Source organism: Salvia splendens, chromosome 16 (genome assembly GCF_004379255.2).
Source record: "Salvia splendens isolate huo1 chromosome 16, SspV2, whole genome shotgun sequence".
Classification (NCBI taxonomy): domain Eukaryota; kingdom Viridiplantae; phylum Streptophyta; class Magnoliopsida; order Lamiales; family Lamiaceae; genus Salvia; species Salvia splendens.
In genome coordinates this window covers 32,186,857-32,211,314 of record NC_056047.1, presented here as the reverse complement: position 1 = coordinate 32,211,314, position 24,458 = coordinate 32,186,857, and the positions used below count along the sequence as shown (strand labels likewise).

Here is a 24,458-nt window from a genome sequence, read left to right as displayed (position 1 = left end):
CTCTCTATAATCGATGCACATTCTCATCGATCCATTCTTCTTCTTCACAAAAAGCACAGGCTCGCCCCACGGTGAAACACTGGGTCTAATGAAACCCAAGTCCATAAGCTCTTGAAGTTGCATCTTGAGTTCCTCCAACTCTTTAGACGCCATTCGATATGGGGCATTAGACACCGGTGCCTACCCTAGCTCTAGGTCGATTGTGAACTCCAATTGTCGATCTGGCAGTGGGCCAGGTAAAGCTTCAGGAAAGACGTCTGGAAATTCTCGTACCATAGCGACATCCTCCACTTTCCTTTCCTCCTTCTCATCTCCTTGTAGATAGACCAGATAGGCAGGGCGCCCTTTTCTTAACATCGTAGTGGCTTGGAGTGCGGAGATGTTAGACATTTTTTTCTATTCATCGTGGTTCCATGATACACGATTGGTTCCTTTCCCGGGGCTTGTGATGATATTTGTTTCCCCTTACAACGATTAGTGGCAAAATACAAGGGTAACCAATTTATTCCCAAAATTATATCAATATCCCCTCTTAACTGCTAACGGGGTCCTTGATTGTTCTCCCTTAACTCCGTCCCCACATTTTTGTTTGGACACTCTCTAAAAAAGTGATTATATCTACTACAGTTAAAAAAACTTGATAGTATTATGAATTCTACACTTCCCAAAATGATAGTATGAGCAAACGATGCACTGAGGGGGTTTGGGTCGAAAATCACCCATCTGACTCGGTGCAGCCAGTACTCCCCTATACTTTGGTTGGTTTTTGATGGGCTGGTATCCCTTGTTTTCATAGGGAGCCTTATTCTCATCCCACTTTCTCTTCTCTCGAGAAGAATGTGGTGGAGGCAGTGCCAGTGTAGTGTTTCACATCGCCATCTCCTTGGGCATAGCTTCCTCCACGTCTAGCACTCGGGTCAATGATCCAGCGCATGTAAGTATTCCACGACTGGCTAATGCCATCTTTATCTCATGCCTTAGACCCTCACGGAACCTTTCGGCCAGTTTATACTCAGTGTCAACTTGTTCAGGTGCATACTGGGTTATATCGCAGAGCGCGCGATCATATTCCGTCACCGACATGCGTCCTTGGGTTAAGTTGTAAAACTCAGCCGCCTTTGCCTTTCGGTAACTTTTTAGGATATACTTGTTGTATATCTCCGTCTTAATGTCTTCCCATGTCAATGTATCCACTTGCTTAGTGGTCATGGTCCTTTGCTTGTTCCACCAAGAGTCGGCTGAATCCGTGAGTTGGTAGATTACACAAATCAACCTCTCTTCCTTAGTGCACTTGAAGAATTCGAAGATCCTCTACATTGCGCGTATCTAAGTCTCGGCCTTTACTGGCTCTCCTATCCCATCGAAGATAGGAGGATTTTGCTTTAGCAAAACTATTCAATATGCCATTCTGGCTTAGGTGGAGGAGGTGATGGTGATGGTACTTGCACGCGTTTCTCCCCTCGATTGTTTCACATTTTAGTTGATTCAATTTCGCCACTTGCTGGATGATTTCCTCTCGTCGACGACCTTCATTCGTATATCATAATCTATCAGGGTGCTCGTACTTTCATTCCAATACTATCATACAGTGATGCTCTTATGCGACGATCTTGAATACTCCGACTCACAACTTTCTGTTGTTATCCGTATATCCCTTGATCAACCACTTACATAAATTCTGAGCCCCAAAACGTGATAATTTGGTGTACACGGCTTCTCTCGACTTTTTGTTTCTCAAGACCTAATGTCTGGTATGGCATAACATTCGATTCTTTGGCTGCTTGCTACAACTAAGCATAGATGCGTAAATATTTGACTCTGCGTGTTGCTGGTGTATCATTTTGTATGTGTCTCTTGAAACTTATTCCTCATATGTGTTTGCAGAGATCGAGCCATTGTCTTCCTTGAGAGTCTTGTATCAAGAATTTGGAAATCTACTTAACAGTCTTACTTGGATCAGAACGGGTTTCAACATGAGGAGCACTATTGACATTGCCCTTGATTAGAATGGCTCCGAAAATGACTCAAGAGGAACAAGAATGAGGCACTACTTTCATTAAAAGAAACAGTGATGCATCACTTGCAAATTGCAGGTCAATCAAAGGTTTTAAATGCACGAAAAGAATACCATTGTCAAGGAGCTTCATAGAAAGAAATTTATGAGAATCCAAGTAAGTACTGTCAATTAAATTTGTCCATTCTAGCTACAAAGGTAGCACTCCGTCATTTCCCGAAGATAATAGATGCATTCTCGAAAACTCTAGATTCGAAGTCAAGATTCTTGGTGTCGTTACAACAATTAACTGTCCTTGAAGATCACACCTTCATATTGTTTTTGGCACGCCATAGCGGTCATTCTCATTAAAACATGGTAATAACCCTCCCGGCCTTAACGTGTCATAAGTGTTGTCATATTTGTAACGCGTCGTCGCATTAACATGTTATGCACGATTGCATTCACTTTATTTGATTGCATGCACAAAATCTCGTCGTTGTAAGGATACATCACCTAACATTTCTTCTTGTCTTGATCTCGTTAGAAACTTCCTTTCGTTTTGTTCTTATCATCCAGAGAAGACAATAGGCAATTACAATATTCCGTCTAGTTCGAAGTACATGTTTTCGTTTGTCCCATCACTTAGGAAAGTGATATTGTAGTTATCAGTTTACAATTGTGTTCGAGCACGTTCGGCCTAGCATACTTCTTAGGCACTCTATGTTTTCCAGACATAGTTCATGGTCTCATACTTATACATATATTCGATCATTGCTTAATTCAAACTTCATATGGATTCTACATTTGCAACGAAGTTCAAAATTCCACATTTCACTTTCACAATGATTCTATACAATACCTCGTACTTCATCAATCAAGAATTATAAAACGTCATTCATATATTGCGCAGTCAAACATGTTTATCCATATAAACCATTTGGCATTCCATAGCATTTCATCCAACGTGTATTAATATTTAAAATAGTAACTCAGTCAATCCATCGTCCATGGAATCACATTTCGTAAATCATACAATTCATGGACATCTTTATCACAATCACAAAATTGTAATTGTGCACTCATCATGCTTTGCATTCACAGTTTCGTAATCATGCAATTTCGACCACATAGGCATAAAAATAATAATTTGCCGCTCAAGTAATCAACATGTATGTCCTTCAAGTTAAATTCGCAGCTCAGACATGTAATAACAAATTTCCGCCTCAAGCATGCGATTCATATTCACACTTCAATATTTACCACATTCAACACCTTCAATCACATACTCCCATAGTGTCTCACGTCTCATATGACCACATCATTTTCCAAAAGCCATAGCATTTACTTTAAATTTCCAATAGGCCCAAACTTGCCATATTCTCAAGGAACCATTTTTCCATCGAATTTAAAAAATTTCAGTAATTCATTTCAAAAGTCGCCAAAGTATTCTTACCTCTTCTTTCGTGGTTGGGCGTGACGAGTTGTGGTGTTGAGCCTTCGACGTTTATCACTTTAGTCTATCGATACAAGGGTAGACTATAACTCAAAAAGACTCTTGGGTCCAGAGCGGAAAGAAACTGAGGCTCTGATACCAAACTGTCACGACCGCCCTTTAGGGTTAATAAATACGGGCGATCGTGATTAAAGAATTTAATAAACAGACGAAAAAGATAAGGATTTCAACACAAGTTGGACCAACTATTAATATCTAATTAAATAACCAAGAGTTTAATATTATCCAACAAGAAATTCGGAAAAGCCATTATCCTAACAATTAAAGCTGTCGGCCCAAATAAAACATAAATAAATGAAAAGTCACAGCGGAAACGACCAAGAGAAAGAGTGACGCCATGTGTGAGGACACAACGACTCTCAAGGTTCAGAGATAATAATAATATCTTAAATTCACTTGCTCAACACCACCACATCCTCGTCGCCGCTCAACCTGCACATAGGGAAAACACATGCAGGGCTGAGTACTATAAGAATACTCAGTGGCTCATGCCGAAAACATTTTCAATAAAGAGTAATTTATCATGCCATTCACGAGTAACCATCGGGGTTTTGCTTTAGAAATGCCCGAGGCACTCAAAATCATTTCCGTTCCAAACAGCGACTGATCAGTCATTTTCCCATAGACGTTTACCATATCTGCCAATACATGACTTGGAATGTGGCCACAAACCAAGCCACTAGACCAGCCAGCCCGTACGCTAGCACACGATCTACCATAGGTGTACACTAGCCCAAGTAGGGTTTGCGGCCATACAAGGACCCGAATTTGATTTATATAATAATGGCATAAAGCCCCATCAGATAGGCACGTAAAAATCAAACCATAGCATGATAAATACAGTTTCATTTCCATCGATAAAATACTTAGGACGTTGTCCTTATTTAAAAGAAAGCCCACCTCAATTGCTTAATTCTCTACACTTCCTTCCCTTTGGTATCTCGATTCCCTTGCGAAGTCTCACCTTTAGAATTTAAATAATACATATATCAACATACTTTCCAATTAAATAAATAAAATGCATGCAACCTAGTTTAAATCTTTTATCTCGTTTTCTCGATTTTTCGTTTATTCGGCGGCCGCCCAAGGCGTCGCGTGCGACGCCAGTCAGCCACTTACGTCAATAAACGCTCCGATGGCTCCTCGTAATTTCCCTCTTGAAATCGAAATAAAATCCCCAATATAAAAGTGTATAATTAAATTATCGCAAGCATTTTCCCCTCGAACTATATTTATTTCGGACTTAGGATATAATTATTCATTCGTTGAAATATTCCGGAATTAATTAAATAATTCGTCACTATTAATTATCAGCCCAAAGATTTAATTAAAAAGCCCAACTCACCACCTTATATCTCAAACTAAAATTTTAGAGCCCAAAGCAATTTAAATGAAGCCCAAACTAAATAAATCATCCAATTTAATTTGTAAGGCCCCATTTCTTTTTTAAAAAAACAAAAGGCCCAACTCTATCCTTCTACCATCTATCGGCCTTCACTCCCTTCTCCCCTTTCTCTTTTTTTTTCAATTGAAACATAACCCCAATTGACGAAGAACTCAAATTCCGTCGTCTTCCCCAACCTCACATCCCGAATTGACGGCCAATACCCCCTCCGTCGAGGAATCCATCGCGACGACCCTCACGCCGGCGGCTGCTACTTGCCAAAGGTGAACGGTGCTGCTGTCGCTGCCGCCGTCAGACGCGCTGCCTCCTGAACTGCTGCCGCTGCTGCTCGTCGTTCGTCCAGCCGTCGCCGGGAGGAGCTGCTGCTGCCGCCAGCCGCTGCCTTTGTCACCGGGAGGAGCTGCTGCTGCCGCCAGCCGCTGCCTTCGTCGCCGGTTCGCGCAGCTACCCGAACTCGCCCCGAACAGTTCCGAAACGACCCCTACTCAGCCCCGATTGCTAGCCCGAAAGGTAATTGTTTGGTATGGTTATATTAGCTTAACGTTTAATTACCATCATCAACTATTATAAGCATAAAGTCAATTAATATAATAGAAACTCAATTGTTGCTTGAATAAATGGGGAATGCGATAATTCGTGTTTGAAACTGGGTAGGAATTTTACCTCCGTTAATTGGACTTGGTTGTGGAGTTCACAAGGGTGAAAAGGGAGATTCTTTGAACCTGGGGTTTCAATCTCTATTAGAAGAAATCATCGATGTTTTGATATTGAAACAAAAGAAATTAGATATGAGTTGATTAGGAAATTGATTACCACGGTTGAGACTGGATTGAGAATTCGGCAATTCTTCAAGGTTTGTCGTGGATTTCAGAGAAATGAGTTCTTGTTGCAGAGATGGGAAAAATAGGAAAATTGATTGATGAACGTATAGAGAGGAGGTGATTTGGTTTAGATGTAGGAGAGATTTATGGAGTGAGTGGAGAGAGAGGCGGTTTCAACGTGGGAAAGGGAGTGGGGCGATTTTTCTTATTTTCTTTCAAATTGGACGTTAGTTTACTTATTTTGATTTGTTTAATATTTTATTTACAGATCACGGAGGAGGAAAATCTCATCACGAGGAGGAAAAATCTGCGTAGAATCTTTAATTAAAATTCGAATTAAAGATATTTTATTTTAATTAGTTTAGTTTAATTCACAGCCCATTGTATTTTATATTACATTGTGCAGTCCGCAATTTATTTATCACGGACTGGATTTTTATAGTATTTATTTAATTTATCGGATCCAACACGGAATTGAGTCCAATAAACATTCCTCACGGACAGGAATTAATTAAATTCGCGCAGTCATCTATTTCACAAATCTCTAGTCCAACAATTCCACTCAACAAATAAATTCACCAACAATTAATTCACGGACTTCGCAATATTAATAGCATTGAGTTCAAGTACTTTAGGGTTCACAAATTAGGTTTAGAAAAACAGGGCGTTACAACTAAGCTATGAGAGTTCATGAGAAACACTCAACTATATCTATTCCCTAGAGAGCAATAGAGTGTTGGAGAACTTGCCTAGTGGTAAAGGCTAAGTCTATGACTTTTAATGGTTCTTAAGGATCTCAAAGAGATGGAGTTCTCAAAGAGACCAAGTATGGCAAGGTACTTGACTAAGAATCACCTATGTAAGTGCGAAGTGTGGTCGCTTCATAAAACGCACTTATGAATCCAAAGTGGTGTCCAAGACCGAAAAGGACACAAAACGTGAGAACGGATGAGGTTGAGGTGTTTAAGCGTTAACACCATTGTCTCGGTGCACGCCGTGGGGGATTAGTTCAAAGCATCGCGCTACTAAGCCGCCTGTGTATCCGATGGTGTCGACTATGGAGGGTTCAAAGCCAACAACTACCTATCCTTATGCTTATATACCTCGTGAGGGTTGAGCTTGTGTCTGCATGCATATGCATTTGGCTATTTCCACTCATGTGGGGATTGTTGTAATCTTGTTTTAATATGTCCGGTCAATGAAGTTTGACCAATAATAAATGTGATGAGATATTTAATTTTGGAGAATTAAATGATATAGCGTCGATCTACGTTCCGCGTAGATGACCGTAGTATATTCACTTTCTTAAATCTGATTCCCGGTGAGTAAGAAATAGTGGATTAAAGTTGGTCACATTGTAGCTTTTGATAAAGCTAGAGTTGAAAGTGTAGGGAGTAATTAACTAGTGTTAATTATCCCACATAGGAGATGAGACACATCTTAAATGTGTATTTATTAAGTGAATTATTACACTTAGTAATTATCGTGGACTAAGATGGGTGAAAGAGCCCACACGCGCGCCGAGCCGAGCCTCGCCCGTGCCCGAGCCCGTGCCCGTGCCCTTGGTCTTGGACTTGGAAATTGGACCACCTTAGTTTTGGGTTACAGTCTGATCAACTTGACATGTTGCGCCTTGATCAGCAGTTTGATCAACTAGGCCTGCTGCGCCTTGAGCGATGGCTTCAGTAGTCTGATCAACTCGACCTGCTGCGCCTTGAGCGATGGCTTGATCAACGTATTGATTAAGTCGAAGTCCACATGTGACAGTTGAACTAGGGAGTGTACATCGTCTAGATTCAAAGTTGACCACTCTAGCTTTCAAACTCGTAACGGCCGACGGTTACAGCCCCGCCATAATGAGCCATGATGGCAACCATCAAGGCTGAGTTGACCCCCGTAGTGGACCAAACCTATAAATAGGCTAGTCATTCCTTGCATTAGGATATACATACGAACATACACACAAGCATCATACTCTCTGCACAGTCTTTCTTCCCGAAGCTCTGCCCTCTCCTCCATCCAGTTCGCCGGATCTCTGTTGATTGCGGTGCTGCTTCATCAGAGACGTCGCCGTTTTATCTTTGGGGACGACACGCCAAACCGAGAGCACTACCAGGGCGTATCTCGTCTTGCGGAAAGAGGCCTCCTTAACTCGGCTAAGTTTAATTTCCGTTTACAGTTTCGATTTCATTGTAATTTTCAGTTTTAGTTCTTCGTTCTTGGGTTGTATTACGCCCGGTATCGTTTATCTCTGTAATTCTAGTCACTCGGAAAACCAACATAATTATTTTTGGGTATTCTACTTTAAGAGTTCCGATTGAAATATTTCATAAATAGTAAAAGGCCACACCATTCACTAACTTTTTTACCCTCACATTTCATTATAAAGCTAATATATAAAAGTAGGATCCACGTTCCACTATCTTTTTTCATCAATTTCTTTATTCTTAAGACCCATGTGGAACTCAATTGGGACTCTAAAATGGGATGAAGGAAGTAATTACATAATCATATCTTTAGCAATCTCGTATTGCATGTGATATAAAATATAATATTCATATATTTTGTGAATAATAAGAATTCTTGAAAATGTCCTATTTCACCAAAAAAAATCACAAACATAAAATATAAATAGAGAAACACAAAAAACATGCGTATACAAAACAATACTCTCTTCGTTCTACAAGAATATGCACTCTTTCCTTTATAGTCCGTCCCACAGAATATGCATTTTCTAATTTTGGAACTTTTTTCTCTCTAATGAGGTGAGACTATTTCTCCACTAATAATACAAAAATTACTTTACCAATTGTATATTAAAACTGGTGCCCAATTATATGTATATATTTTTGTGGAACGGATGGAGTATAAAATAGAGAAAATAATATACAAAAATGTTGTGAGAAGCGAGGTTCAAATTTAGACTTCATGATATCAAATCCAAATCATTCATCTATTCTGCCAATAGATTTATTATTACTGAATATACATAATAATTGATATTAGTCTCTCTATTTCACAATAGGAGTCATATTTGGTATAGGCACGAGTTTTAAGAAATATAAAGAATAATGGGTTAGAAAGTTAGTGGAATATGAAGTTCATTTTTTTATATTTATTTTATAATAGAATGTGAGTGAAGTGAGTTAGTGAAATGTGAGACCTACTTACTATTTATGGTAAAAGCAAAATGTGATCTCTTATTGTGAGACGGACCAAAATGGCAAAACGTGACTCTTATTTTGAGACAAAAGAAGTATTGGTTAAATTTATGGGGGCCATGGCCCCGCAACCTACCATATATCTCCGCCCTATTCACAACACATTGGTGGATTGATTGTTCGTTGAAAGCTCGATTTCCTATTGATTCTCTCTGAGATCCTTTTGTCGTTGGTGTTTTCTTCTTATGCGCAAGCTGAATTGTGAGTCGATTGTCGTGGATTGACCAAGTCGACATCCCTTACTGACCCAACTGAATGATGTCATCTTTTACCTGCGAGTTCCTGCGAACTGATCCAGTGGTAATTCTGACTGATCAACTTGACTCATTCCAAACTACTTTTGTTCCGTTGAGTGCGCAAATGGATGAACTTATGGCTTTCAAAACCTTAACCCGCAATATTATGAATAGTAAAGGGAAGTAAGGGTCGAATCCCATATAGACGATGTGTTCTACATTTGTTGAGGACAAGTTGGGGAATGATTGCTGCCACGCATTCTAAGTGGGTTAAGTTTAACTACCTGACTGAATGAACTGAGGGGCTAAGCTAACTAAACTTATCTACTTGCTAAGCTTAACTAAACTTGTAACTCTAATTGATCAACCTGTGCGAACTGAAGAACTCAACATGTGATTTCCTGAAATAGCCAAACAAAGTAAAAGTGAGTGGGTGTCAGTACCCTGCAAAATGTACGGTAAAGTAAACTTTACTATCAAACTCATCTTCCTCACACAATCAGCACAAAACAGAGCATAACCAGATTCTCGACATTTCTATACTAATGAACTACTCATAACGAAACAAACTTAACACAATGAACTCGGAACATTAGATCTATGCTACTAGGTCGATTGAGATCACCAAGATAAAATGACTTAGCCATAATCATGCTGAAATAACAAAAACGACCACCAAATCTACAACTCAGAAACTTAATCAAACATGATTACACGAACATACTGTCACTCATCGCAACACATTCAGATCTGCTTTACCACGCTTCAATCGATTAGATCTAAACACCCTAATACCTTCCATCCAGAATTTCTCCGCAATCAAACATAAATCGTAAACCAGCAACTCAGATCCATCAAAGGGTACTAAAGCAAAATTACTTAACCAAAATACTGCCAAATATGATCACTATTCATAGACATAAATAAACCAGCGAGATTGAAAGCTTGCTCTGCGTTCTCTTTGTGTTTCTTCTATCGTTGTGGACTGCTCAAGTTAGATTGTCAAACTGGTTCAGCTGGCCAAATGTATGCCTTCTACCTGTGAATGCCGGAGAGTGGATCCAGTGGAAATTCAAACTGGTCAACTTGACTTAATCCGACTTGAGTAATATGAATGGAGGAACTCAGAGCGTTTCAAACATTAACCCACAATACTATTAACTAGTATAGGGAAGTAAGGATCGATCCCACAGAGACGATGTGTTGCACATTGGTTGCGGAAAAAATGGAGTTGGTTGCTGCCACACTTTACAGAGTGGGTTAAGTTAAACTAATCGATTTAATAAACTGGGAAACTAAACTAACTAAACTGATCCATGTTAAACGGAACTGAAATCAACTTGATCAATTCATACTAAAATTTCCTGAAATGGCCAAACAGAATAAAGTGAACGACTGTCAGTCTGCTGCAAAACGTATGGTAAAGTAAACCCTTTTTTAACAACTTCATATTCCTTGCAGAATCAAAAGAAAACAAAGTATAATCTGATCTGAACATTTCCAACTCTCGTGAACTAACAAACTTACCTAACAAATTTGTAGCTTTAATTCTACGCTAGGAATTAAATTACATCCTTGTAAATAAACGACTCAACCATAACCATGCAAAAATCATAAATCAACCTATATTTGTTCTATGACACCACGAACAACCTTATCTAAACATCCTAAACACTTCATCCATAATTTCTTAACAACTAACAAAACGCAAGTCAGCAGTTCAGATCCAACCAAATAAACAGCGACAAAATTACTCAGCTAGAAGATATTCCCAAATCAAAACCCAAGGGTGAAACAGAAAACTCATGCACGGGAATCAGAACGGTCCAAAGTAAGCTGAAATCATAACATCAAAATTACTTCACAAAACGAAACATTCAAGTTGATAACAGCAAGGAAACTTAAAAACGAACGTAGCAAAACACAAAATAAAGATTGTATCTTTGCCCCTTCTCAGAACGGTGTTACAAAGCTCCTAACTTGATTTAAACTACCACCCCCCACTAAAACTAGAACCCAAGTGTGGGTGTGACATAAATTAAGTCTGTGAAGTAAGATGAACTCCTATTTCAGCCCTAGAAGATAGCTGAATTCTAAGATGTATCTCTGTGTACCCCCCATCCCCGCGCCCGTCCTTCTACTCACGCTGGGCTCTCTATATATAGAGAGGTGTAGGACTCAAATCCCTAGGGTACCGTCCTCTCAAAAAGTCGCTTCTGCCCTTGGCTGTTGGGGTATTCGGATTATGCTCAATCTTCCATGTGGGAAGGCTCCTGCTGGCTCCACTCAATTCTGACTTGATCAACTCAGCACATCAGTTTCTCCTTCATTCTCTTGTTCTGTCTTTTCGCCCAGTTGATCCGTTCATTCTCTGGTTATGGCGGAATTCACACACATCTGACTCACATTTACACGTTAGACTACAGAATTGGGTGTAGTTTTATCACAAAACACATGCATGGAATGAGCCTTATCAGAGATCATGCATGGAAAACAAAACATTCCAAGAAAAAATAAAATCGTAGTTTCAAGTTGCTTCCCAAAAACAACTAGGTTGGAAAACAACAAGGAAAACTTAAAGTAAATTGTAGCAAAACATAAAACAGAGAGATTGTATCTTCGCCCCTTCTCAGGACGGTATTACAAAGCTTGAAATGCGAATAAACTACCACCCAACCATAACTAAAAACCCAGAACCAAGTGTGTTTGGCGGAGATCAAGAATGTAGAGTGTAGTGAGCTCCCATTTCAACCCTAGGATAGAGCTGAATGTCTAAGAGGGCTACCTCCTTCCTCCTTCCCATTTCCATTTATAGAAAGGCTTGAGGCTCTGTTCCCTAGGGCAACCTTTCCCTTTGAAAAGTCCCTTCTGCCCTTAGCTTTTGAGGATCTTTAAGTTAAGCTCAATCTCATATATGGTGCTCCTGCTGCCTCCATTTGATCTGACTTGATCCATTCAGGGTAGCGAGTTGACTCCATTCTTCTTGATCCGTTTGTCCGCCCAATTGATCCATGAAGCTCTTGATTATGGCAGACTTTATACACACCTAGCTCACAATTGTACGTTAGCTTACAGAAATAGGTGTAGTTTTATCACAGAATAAATGTATGAAACGAGCCTTATCATCCTTCCAATCCAAATTATGAGTTTAAGAGTAGGTTGTAAGATTCGTGGCAAAGTACATGCACAATACGTGGAGATATAGCCAACCACATGTGGGAATCAAACCTTAATTACTCAATCCATAGCAATTCATGATGATAGGATTTAATTTCCTTTACGTGAATTAAATGCACTTTCCATGCACTTTGAGTTCTAAGCACGAGCTGAAACATCCCCTAGAATTCATCCCTTTTGAATAAATTGTGAACATTAACCAATATACTCGTAGAACGAACCAACACCTTGAAGAATAAAGAAAGTGGCTTAGAAGCGCGTATACAAATGACGTTTTGATTACTTAACATTATGCAATAATTTCTAATAAAAGGTGAGGTAGTCCAAATATTGGTTGGGAAAAAACCATACCAACTCCAATTCCAGAAGAAAACTCTACCCGTTCTCTAATTTTGACTTAAACTTGTGCATGTTTGTAGGGAAGATAAGTAAACAAAATATGATAAGAATACACATTTAAGGTTTTTTGCTTATATAATTTCAACGCAAATGAGTTATCTACTCTTCGAACATGCAACGCTCTAGGGACTTTAAAGAGCTCCTCATGGTCCATAACTTGCGTATGCGTAAAACAATAGACTCAATCTTGGGTCACGAGTTAAATGTGATAATGCTCTAATTTCAAGAAATAGAGAACCTTGAACTAAAATGAAATTAGCATCTGACATAATATCATGCAAGTACCTATTTGGAAGGATTTCTTTGAGGGAGTTATACCACAATCAAATGTGCTTTATTTTCTGTTATCTCGTTCTTCATCACACCGTGCTTCACTCACAATTACGTTGGTGTATGATAAGACTCGTTTCATGCATTTGTTATATGGTAAAATTCTGCATTTTTATGTAGACTAATGTGCAATCTTGAGCCAGGTGTGAAGAGAATCTGCCACGATCGGAAGTCTTTGTGGAGCAATTGGGCGGACAATGGATCAAGGAAAAATGGAGCTTTTTACCACAAGCTACCAGTTCATTAAGCTAGACACGCGGAAGCAGCGAAGAGCAACCGAAAAGGAGATGGAGCATATTCTAAGGATCCCAATGCTAAGGGCACAACCGACCTTTCAAAAGGAAGATTGCCCTAGGGATCAGAGCCTAAGGCCTCCCTATAAATAGAGAAGGGAAGGAAGAATGAGGCAGCTCTTGTCATCAGCTCTCTCCTAGAGTTGAATCGGGAAGCTCACATACACTCCATTTCTTCATAATATGTCCTTAAAACTTGGTTTTATTGGTTTAATTGTTGGCTGCAGTGGTGTTTTTAGTTACATTGAAGTTGTGTAACACCGTCCCGTGTGGTTGCGAAGTTACAATCGTTTTATTTTCATTTGGACAATTTATTTTGAAGTATTTCTCTGTTTGTTTATCTGCGTAGTCGCTGAAACTGTTTCAGAACTGAGATTCACATGTTTTCTGTGAAGTGTTATGCTAGTTTATGAATCGTTTTACCTATCTCGCTATGGAATTGTGTTGTTAAATGTGTTGGGGGAATGATTTAGTGTCCAGACTTTGGAGTAGTAGTATTCGATTTGGATCTGAGTTGTGATATGTGATTTTGTTCTGTTCGCGAAGAATTTCATGCAATGAAGTCATAGGAATGTTTAGATCTAGTTTATTGAAGTCTGATGTAGCCGATCTGAGTTTGTTTGCAATAGTTGATGATAGATTTGAGCTGAATTTGAGTTTGGTCTCGTAGATTTGATTTGGTTTTTGGGTTGCATGATTATGACTGGATTCAGTTTTCTACATACTTCTAATTGATCAGTTAGAATAGATCTACATCTTGGAGTTTATTCATTTAGCTACAAGTCGTTCACCAGTTTAGCAAGGTCCGAGATCTTGTTTATGCTGTGTTTTTCATCGATCACTTGAGGAAGATGAAGTCGCTGTCAAGTTTTATTTTATCGTACGCTTTGTAGGGAATCAACCCCACTTACTTTTACCTTCTGTTTGGCTATTTCAGGAAATCTCGGCATGAATTTCTCACTTCAATCCAGTTAGTTTTAGCCCGATAGATCAGTTTAGTTAGTTTAGATCCCCAGTTTACTTAGTAAAGTAGGATAAAGTTAACCCACCTCGTATGCGTGACAGTAGTCATTCCCAAATTGTCCACAACAAATGTTAAACACATTGTCTTTGTGGGATTCGACCCTTACTTCCCTTACTAATTCATAGTATTGTGGGTTAAGGTATTGAAAGTCCCGAATTCTGTTTGTGCGCCTAGCGATACATTAATTGGTTTCGTGAGTTGACTTGATTAGTTAAAATTATGCCACTTGATCCGTTTACAAGCTTGCGTATACGAACCTGGATCAGTCAGTTCGCGTAAATCAATTCACCATTCAGCGCGTGCGGAAGGAAGATTGGAGGCTCTTTTCAGTGTACAATATGAGAAACACACGTGCAAGTATGCAACATATAGTATTTACTAATATGATATTCCATATAAGTAGAGTATCAAAGAACTTGAAGACGGAAGGAATACTTATTAATGAGTCAGAGTAGACCATAGTGAACTGAATAATTGTCCCAAGAAATAAGAAAACAAGTGGCATTAAATTGGCTACTGATTAAATAAAGGGATGATTAGTAAAATAAGAAATAAAATATAGGAGGATAATTGTTGATGGCAAAATCCACACCATAGAATTTCTGTCAACAGATACTTCCAAATTAAACCCCTACTTCTAGAACCCTCCGTCTCTTCCCTTAAACCCATTTTCACACTCCACTTATCTACTTCACCTCCAAACTAACCCCAATCCGCGATTCAATTGAATTGAATTCAATTGAATTTTGAATTTCTCTAGAAAAGATGGCACCTGCGCTGAGCAGAAGTCTAGCTTCCGCGGCGATGGCCGTAACCCCAAATATGCCCTCATTTTCTACCACCAGCAATAGGGGTTTGCTGAGAAGCGCGTTTCTACCCAAGACTGGGCTAAAGAACACTTTGTTAAGGAGTGGGTTGGAGTGGAAGGTGGAGGGCCGGCGGAGCGGGGTGGTGGTGAGATGTGACGCCTCTGCCATCGCTGAGAAGGAGGCTCTGGAGAGCTCTGGAGAAACATTTGAATATCAGGCTGAGGTCAATATGTTTTTCTTTTCATTTTCCACTTTTTGCAGTTAAAAAATGGTGTTATAAAGCAAACTATTTTGTTTTCGATTGTGTTGATGATGGGAGTTTGATTGATTTCAGGTTAGTCGATTGATGGACTTAATAGTCCACAGCTTATACAGCCACAAGGAAGTTTTTCTTCGGGAGCTTGTCAGGTAGTTTTACTACTCCCTCCGTTATGCCGTAGTGGATGACGTTTCTTTTTGGCACGCGATTTAAGAAAAATTGTGTTAAGTGAGTTAATTAAAAGAAGAATAAAGTAGGAAATGAAAAAAAAGGTTGGTAGATGAAGAGAAAATAAAGTACGACAGTAAGTGAGAAGAAATGTATTGATTTTACTAAAAAGAGAAATGACTCGACTACTATGGAACGGACCAAAATGGCAAAATGACTCACTGCTATCGAACGTACCAAAATGTCAAAAATGACTAACTACTACGGAACACGGAGGGAGTATTAGAGTATATACTCCCTCCATTTCCTAATATAGGAACTTTGGCAAATGGCACGGGTTTTAATGCAAAATTGGTAAAGTAAGAGAGTGAAAGAAAAAAAGTAGTGGAATTAGTGTTAGTGGATTGTGAGATCCATTTTCTAAAGCTAGGAGTTTCTATATTTAGGAAATGGACTAAAAAAGAAAGAATTTTATTTTTAGCAATGTTGTCAAATAGCGGCTATAGCGGGGATATTGCGCTATAGCATATCAGTTTTTAATGAAAATGCTATCGCCACACCGATACGTAGCATTTTTCTGTGGCGGCCGCCATACCCGTGGCGGTCGTGGCGCCATAGCGCTACCATATCCCGCAATAGCGGTATTTTAGCCCAATTTGACTTTTTGGTGCTAATTTTGACTTTTATTGGGCTTTTTATTTTTTAATTTAATTTTGCATAGGCCAATCAGCCCACCCCAATAATTCTAACCCCAATAATTCTAAACCCTAATTCCACAACCCCAATCTGCCGCTTTTCATCTCTACTCCTTCAGTCCTTCCACAATCTGCCACCCACCGTCGCGCCGTCGCCACTGTCGCGCCGCCGCCTGTTGCAGCCTAGCCAGCACCCTCCAGCCCCACTCAGTGACTCAGCCACCGCCCAGCCATACAGCCCCTCCTATTCACAAACTGCACCCTACAACCCCTCCTATTCACAATCATCCCCACTCGAGCATAAGAGGATGCAAGATTTGGTTTATGTGAAATATAACCAAAAATTGCATGATAGGAACAAGCTTAGTGCAACCGATGAATTTGATCCTATTATTCTCGATGATATTGATGAGTGCAATGAGTGGCTAGTTGGGGAGTTGGATGATGATGATGATGATATTGATGGTGGTTATCATTTGATTCATGATGACGATGATACACTTGATTGGAACATGGTGTATAAGGCTTCGGGTGTTGGAGAGCCTAGGACATATACTAGGTCAAAGAAGAGGAAAGAATCTTTTACGTCTAGTTCAAGTTGTCTTAGAGTTTCTAAGAAAAAAGAACCTATCATACCTAGAAAAGGGAAAGGGAAAAGGAAAAGGCTTGCGCTTGTAGATGAAGAATCGGAAGAGGAAGAATTTGAGGATAGTGTAAGTGGAGATCAAGAGGATGAAGCAATGGAGGATGAAGATGAAATGGATGCCGATGATAGTGATGATAATGAGCTAGAAGACTATGTTTAGCTTAATGATTGATGTCTATTGAGCTTATCATGGTTTTATGTTTTGTTGAGCACTTGAACTAAAGACTTTAATTGCTAGACTTTTATATAATTGTTTTTTATTTTATGCTTTATTACATGTTTTTAGAGTTTTTAATGTTATATTTTTATTATTTTCTAATTTTTTGAATTATATATGAATATATAAATATTATTTTATATATTTAATTAATGACCGCTATATCCCGCCATACCGATACGCTATATCCCTGTGGCATTTTTCGGGCAAACCGCCATGAACCGCTATACTGCTTTGACAACATTGATTTTTAGGAAATAGTGAGAGTATTTTACATTGTGTTACAGATTCCATGTTTAGAAGAATTTGAGCTAAGTTTTAACAATTTTGTTTTGTGCAGTAATGCAAGTGATGCTCTTGATAAACTAAGGTTTTTGAGTGTGACTGAGCCCGCCTTACTTGGAGATTCCGGTGATCTAGAGATTCGTATCAAACCTGATCCAGACAATGGGACTATTACCATTACGTATGTATTTATTTTATCTCCATTGTAGTGGTGATGGTAAACTAGCTTAATTTTGCTTTCGTTCTTTTACAGGGATACTGGTATTGGAATGACAAAGGAGGAGCTGATAGACTGTCTTGGAACCATTGCACAGAGTGGCACTTTGTTACGAGCCTATTATTAGTATTTAGTTTAGATATATTAGGGATTTGCATATCTTCTTTTCTTATATTTGTTTCTTGTTCATTAAGTTAGGTTAGTAGTTCTAGTATTATAAATAGGATAGATTGTTATCGTTTTATTCATTCAACCAATAAATGAAGAATTATTTTGCCCACATTACTTGTGCAATACTCCTTATCAAAACTTGAAGACTGCCGACGGAGGAAGTTCTCCGCGCCAGCCACGAATTGAGCCGCCGACCCCAACGTTCGGGGCGCCGGATTGGTGTGTTGCGAGTGAAATCGCAGGATTTCTTCGTTAAGAGAATTGTGCTCTTAACAACTGGTGCTTTCATTGAGAGCTCAACCATGGCCGATCAGCTCCGACGCTTCACGGCGAGTGGCCGCATCGGTGACGGATCGCAGCGGATACGGCGCTACGACCCGGATTCAAGCAGCGCGACGCGCAATGTATCGGGGGCGTTCGAATCTACCGTGTCGGCGCTGGACAAAATTATGGCAAGATTTGATCAATTGGAATTTATATTGGATGCGAGGGATAGAAGGGTTGATAGGTTGGAAGCCAGACGCCTTCCCGAACCGGATCAGCTCTATTTCTCGGACTATGCGGAATTGGACGGATATCGCTTCCAGCGTGATGTATGGACGGCCGACGAGGATGTCCCCCGGAATTTCAACCACGGCCGGCGTGACCGTGGTTGGGATATTCGGCGTCGACGAGGTACCGTTCGCGTGACACACTGGCCAGAGGGCCGCCCTCCACGACACGGTACAGCAGCAGCCCCCTACCGCGCTTGCCTTGATTCGCGGCATGGCTCGAGCTGGGATAGGCCGGCAGATCGCTACCCTCAAGGACCTGATAGGGGCTTTAGGAGTTATCAGCAACCCACGTCTTGGGGCTCCCCTATCAACCGTCCGAATCACGGAACCGTGAGAACCGATAGGCCAAAGGATCTCACCATGAAAGCGCCCCAATTTGAGACGACAAGGAAGTTCATTAACACCTGCCTAGACCAGCGACAACCCGAACGCACAACAGAGAACTCTCTTGTGAATCAGGAGCCCGATAACCAGCGACTTAATCGAATCGAGGAAGTCCAACAGACAGTTATTGTTGTTACGGATCACAATGTAGATGGCGATCATAGTGACCAAACTTGTAGTGAGTTGCTTATGGCTAGTGAGATCATCATCGACGATGATATCAAGGGCGTCGGGTATGACATGGAGCAAGCTGCACAAGTTCAGGCTCTCACTGTAACCATTCTGCCAAGGGAAGGCCCAACGGATCAGGAGGATCGTGATAAGACCATTTATAATGATGATGAGTTAATAGAGATAGAGCATCAATCTAGCAAAGGTAGAAATGGCAGACTCGAAGACCAACAAGTGTCATCTTTTGTGGAAATCTGCCCACCGCGCAGCCCCGATATGAGTACAGAGGAGGAGGAAAAGGCATTGTTGAACGATGTAGAGGAGGACGATTCCACTAATGAAGTGAAGAAGGTCGTCGCCTCACTCAATGTTGTTCAAGTGTCATCCAACAATGTTGGAAATTGTTGGAGCAATAAAGGAGATGGTGCTTACACCGGTTTGCCCGTCATTGCTTGTGTCGGTGATGTACCAAGTATGAATCATCGATCGACATCGCTCGATACCGATGCAAGGTTGATCCCTCCGCGCAATGACATGATGGTTGCGAACATTCTTGGAGGCGTGGACAAGCTTGTCGTTGTGGCGTGGAATTTTGCCGACCATATTGGGTCTCCTTTGTTGATTTTGTATCGAGATGATGGGAGACGTTCACCTATTTGGTGTGTGTTTGATCCAGGAGGAGATGCCTCGCCGAAGCTTCTGCTTTCAACTCTCTCTGTTGCTTCGTGGTTCCCACCTTGAGGACAAGGTGGATTTTAACCGTGGGGGAGTTGTTACGAGCCTATTATTAGTATTTAGTTTAGATATATTAGGGATTTGCATATCTTCTTTTCTTATATTTGTTTCTTGTTCATTAAGTTAGGTTAGTAGTTCTAGTATTATAAATAGGATAGATTGTTATCGTTTTATTCATTCAACCAATAAATGAAGAATTATTTTGCCCACATTACTTGTGCAATACTCCTTATCAAAACTTGAAGACTGCCGACGGAGGAAGTTCTCCGCGCCAGCCACGAATTGAGCCGCCGACCCCAACGTTCGGGGCGCCGGATTGGTGTGTTGCGAGTGAAATCGCAGGATTTCTTCGTTAAGAGAATTGTGCTCTTAACACACTTCTAGATTCCTAAAGGCTTTGAAGGTTGTTATGTCATGTCATGTTGTGTCCTTCGGCCTTCCATGTTTGAAGAGTTAACTAGCTAAACCTTACATGTGAAGTTTGAATTACACTTTGTGCAGGAGAATCAGGACCTTGGGGCTGACAATAGCTTGATTGGCCAATTTGGTGTTGGGTTCTATTCTGCTTTTCTGATTGCGAACAGGGTACTCTCGGGTTCCCATACATACTCTCTATTATAAGTTCTTGATAGTTTGTTGAATGTTTTCTGTTTCTTCTGTTAATGCTGGTTTGATTTAGATTTTCACTTTCCATTGTCCTGGTCCAGGTGGTCGTATCGACAAAGAGCCCCTGGTCTGACAAGCAGTATGTTTGGGAATCTGTGGCTGATAGCAGCTCCTACACAATCAGAGAGGAAACTGATCCCAGCAAGCTCATCAGTCGAGGCACCCAGATCACACTTTATCTGAGGGTATTCATTATTCTCGCTTGCACGTTCGGATTTTTGTTGTGTTAAATATCTCATCCTATTCTGTTATAAAAGCTTATTCATTTACTAAGATTCTCATGGGATTTGTTCTTTTGAACATGATAGTAGTGGCTTTTTTCAAGTAAAATAATCATAGTTACTTTTGGCTTGCAGGACGACGATAAGTATGAATACACCGAGCCTACAAAGATCCAGAGTTTGGTCAAGAATTATTCTCAATTCGTATCATTCCCCATCTATACATGGCAAGAGAAATCAAGGACCATTGAGGTTCGACTTTTACATCATGATCAGTACTAGTAGGCTTTGAATATACTTTGTTGCTGATGATACTGTCAAATTTTGTATGATTACATGTCAATGGCTAGATTTTACTGTTGCGGAGTTTGTGCGGGACAAGCTTAATGCTGATGTTCATCTTTTGATTTTGGCAGGTCGAAGAAGAGGAAGAACCGAAAGAGGGAGAAGAAGTTTCTGAGGTAATGTAATACAGTTGATGATGATTTTGCTTTGTCTCTAAACTCTTTTGAAGGATTTTATGATCTTGCTGTTTTTTACTCTCGGTGTTCTTCCAGGGGGAGAAGAAAAAGGTGAAGAAAAACGGAAAAATATTGGGACTGGGAATTGACAAATGAAACAAAACCTATATGGGTACATCTCTGCTTGAATTGATCTTATACTTTTTTGTCTCGCATTTGGATCTTTATGTATGCTTTATGCCCCACTGTTCTGTATTTAATGTGCAGATGCGCAACCCGAAGGAAGTTGAAAAAGAACAATATCAAGAATTTTACAAGAAGACATTCAATGAGTTTTTGGACCCACTTACTTATACCCATTTTACTACAGAGGTATGGATGTTCATGTCGAATAAGCTGGTGAAACTTTCAATGTCTCCAATGTGATTTTGATCGAGTGCTTCTGCAGGGTGAGGTGGAGTTCAGAAGTGTGCTCTACATTCCTGGAATGGCACCTCTTAACAATGAAGAAGTTATCAACCCCAAGACAAAAAACATCCGTTTATATGTGAAACGTGTATTTATTTCAGATGATTTTGATGGTGAACTGGTGAGAACCCCCTCTGCTGCCTTGAGACTTTTTTGGATATTCTTGCTTTCTTGTGAACACCCAAAAACTATTAGAACAATTTGATTTTGACGCATCATAAGATGTAGTTCTTGAGTTTGCCCTTATGATTGTAGCGACCATATTTTTGTCCTTTTTACGCATGTGTTAATATAAAACCGATCTGATGACCTGCAGTTTCCAAGATACTTGAGCTTTGTGAAGGGTGTGGTCGACTCGGATGACCTTCCCCTAAATGTTTCCAGGCAGATTCTTCAGGAGAGCAGAATTGTAAGGAAGTCCCTTCTTATCGCCAAATCCAAATCAGTATTATAATCCTCTATTCCTTTTTAAATTAAACGTCTATTGTTGATTTTCTTGTTTTAGGTGAGGATAATGAGGAAAAGACTTGTTAGGAAAACATTTGACATGATTCAAGATCTTTCTGAGAGTGAGAGCAAAGAGGTTGGTTGGCTCTACATGAATGAATAAATAAACATATACTCTTCTTATTTTTCATGCAACTTAAACATATGGTTCTGCTGCAATTTAGGATTATAAAAAATTCTGGGAGAATTTCGGAAAGTTTTTGAAGCTGGGTTGCATCGAGGATACTGGAAACCACAAGAGAATAACTCCATTGCTGAGATTTCTCTCTTCCAAGAGTGATGAAGACCTGATAAGCTTGGATGATTATATCGAGAACATGGGTGAGAATCAGAAGGCTATCTATTACTTGGCAACAGACAGCTTAAAAAGTGCTAAATCTGCTCCTTTCGTGGAAAAATTGATACAGAAGGGTATTGAGGTAAGTACGCAAATGAGAATCAACGGGTCCTACTTTCTTTTGGGACAAATTTTTAGGTTGTTGAGAGTGATGCATAGACCAATCCATTTGCTTGATCAGTCGAACATACAGATAATCTGAAATGGCGTTGGTCTTGAATCTGGACTCTGTATGTTCAGTTTTGAGTGCAGTTCATGCTTCTATATGTTGTATGATATTGCATGCAAGCTTATCACTTAAAATGTACAGGTGCTTTACTTGATCGAGCCAATTGATGAAGTCGCCATCCAGAATTTAGAAACGTACAAAGAGAAGAAATTCGTTGACATCAGCAAGGAGGATCTGGAGCTTGGTCAGTATCTCTTATACTGTTCAAAACTGGTTCCCCCTGATTTTCATTGATTTGCTAATTCACCTTGGTTCTATTTGAAACCAAATGTTTGTTTTTCTGGTTAGAACTTTTATCGACACTCTCAGCTTACATTTGCATCTTAATGACACAGGTGACGAAGATGAGGTGAGCGAAAGGGAAAATAAGCAAGAGTATAATCTCCTCTGTGATTGGATAAAACAACAGCTTGGCGAAAAGGTAGCAAAAGTGCAAGTTTCGAAACGTTTAGCCTCTTCACCGTGTGTGCTCGTTTCTGGCAAGTTTGGATGGTCAGCCAACATGGAAAGGTGCCACATTTATCTCATATCCATCTATGTTGATTTGTAAATGCTTATATTATCTTGTTTCTAATATCTATCCACCAACCTTTGATCATCGAATAGATTAATGAGAGCACAAACTCTTGGCGACCAATCGAGCCTCGAGTTCATGAGGGGTCGAAGAATACTGGAAATCAATCCAGAGCATCCAGTCGTCAAAGATTTAAATGTACGAAAAACATGTTTACCATATTCAATATCTAATCTTCTACTTTGTTCTTCCAATATAATCGCTCCACTTGCTTTGTGCAGGCTGCCTGCAAAAACGCCCCTGATAATGTGGATGCCAAGAGGGCCGTCGAACTTCTCTATGATACCGCATTAATCTCCAGTGGGTTCACTGTAAGTATCAGAAACTTTTTAGGCAAATCTGTTTGTTATTTTCATAGGGCTGCAGCTCGTTGAGGTGTCTCCTCACTTACTGTAATGACAGCCTGATAGCCCGGCTGAGCTCAGCAGCAAGATATACGAGATGATGGCAATGGCCCTCGGAGGAAGATGGGGAAGATCGGAGGATGACGAGGAAGGTGAAGGTTACTCGAATGCTGCCTCAGAGGCTGTCGAATCGCAGGTTGTCGAGCCTGAGGACGGAGAGTGATCCTTGGAGTGAGTGATTACATTTTTTGGCCATAATTGGAAGAAAGGTTTATGATTAGGCGAGACAGGGTAGAAGCAGGCTTCAGAGGGTAAGGAAAGGGTGATAATGGAAAATTTTCGGACATTTTTTATATCTTGTTTTTATGGTAACAGTTTTTTTGATTAGTTATATATGGTTCTATACACAATACCATATTTGATAGAACCCAACACCATATTTAATAATATGCTGTATAAATTATTAAATATGCATCGCCGATATCTCAAAATTATACACAAATTCTACAAAATAATATGCAAAAATTATATTAACACAGTTTTATAATGCAAAAAACATCTAAATGATTAACATAGTATTAAATTGACTAAAATATGTTGTAGTTCAATTTAATAAAAGTAAATACAAAATAAAAATAATCTTTAAGAATATTTAAATTGAATTACAATTTCATGGTAAATTCTAACATTGTAATTCAAAATAAAATAACAAAAAAAAATTGAAATGAAAATCTATTAAAAAACTATGGAAAAAAATACAAATATATATACTCCTAAATTTAACCCACATTCTTAGCTTCTATTCCCATATTTAATGATTGAAACTTTCTATGGTTTATACATTGTGGATCATTGAGGAAGATGAATTACATATTTGAACTATCTTCAATTGGTAAAAGTATAAATAACAAGGGTAGTGATTTAG

General features: G+C 39.6%; 1 long non-coding RNA gene and 1 pseudogene across 1 annotated transcript; one reads left to right on the top strand and one right to left on the bottom strand.

Annotated features, from left to right (window-relative positions):
- Positions 1-3,756: 3,756 nt before the first annotated feature.
- Positions 3,757-5,945, bottom strand: LOC121771248. Its single transcript, XR_006043965.1, has 4 exons — positions 5,728-5,945; positions 5,578-5,636; positions 4,410-4,473; positions 3,757-3,941 (listed from the first exon to the last, which is right to left on the bottom strand). It is a non-coding gene; the product is annotated as an uncharacterized LOC121771248 (long non-coding RNA).
- Positions 5,946-13,500: 7,555 nt separating this feature from the next.
- Positions 13,501-24,007, top strand: LOC121771654 (annotated as a pseudogene).
- Positions 24,008-24,458: the final 451 nt, after the last annotated feature.